The following is a 583-nucleotide window of genomic DNA, read 5'->3' as shown; positions in this document are numbered from 1 at the left end:
TGGACTGGCCTTCCGGCCACACGTGCACGCGGGCCTTTCCACGCCGGCACGCCCCCCAGCGCAGAGCAGCAGTGGTACAGTCCACCCCCCCGCCCCGCTCAGTGGTTCGGCCCGCCCGGCGGTTCCCACGGGCAAGTTTTTCCCAAGCGCCGGGTGACATTTTCTCATTTTCTCGCCCCAAAAAAGTGCCCCGCTGATGGGGAGCGGCTGTGAGCACTGCGGCGGCCTGTCGGGAAAAGGGAGCGTTCAGCCATGAGGCGAATATCACCGGGGGTCCCAAAGATCCCCCCAAGATAGCAGGGTGAGCGTCAGAGGAATGTCTCAGCCCCTCTACACCCTGAGCAGATCAGACATTATGAAAAAAGAAGGTAGAAGTGACTTAATTTACAGGTCGTGAACTGCATCCCGGGCTGCATCCCCAGCAGCGTGGCCAGCAGGGCGAGAGAGGGGATTGTGCCCCTCTGCTGTGCTCTGGGGAGACCCCCCTGCAGTGCTGCCTCCAGCTCGGGGGGTCCCAACAGCAGAAGGACACGGAGCTGTTGGAGCGGGGCCAGAGGAGGCCCCGGAGATGCTGGGAGGGCTG

The sequence above is a fragment of the Charadrius vociferus genome, unplaced genomic scaffold (assembly GCF_000708025.1).
Source record: "Charadrius vociferus isolate BGI_N301 unplaced genomic scaffold, ASM70802v2 scaffold1485, whole genome shotgun sequence".
Taxonomy (NCBI): Eukaryota; Metazoa; Chordata; class Aves; order Charadriiformes; family Charadriidae; genus Charadrius; species Charadrius vociferus.
This window is presented reverse-complemented; position numbering follows the sequence as displayed.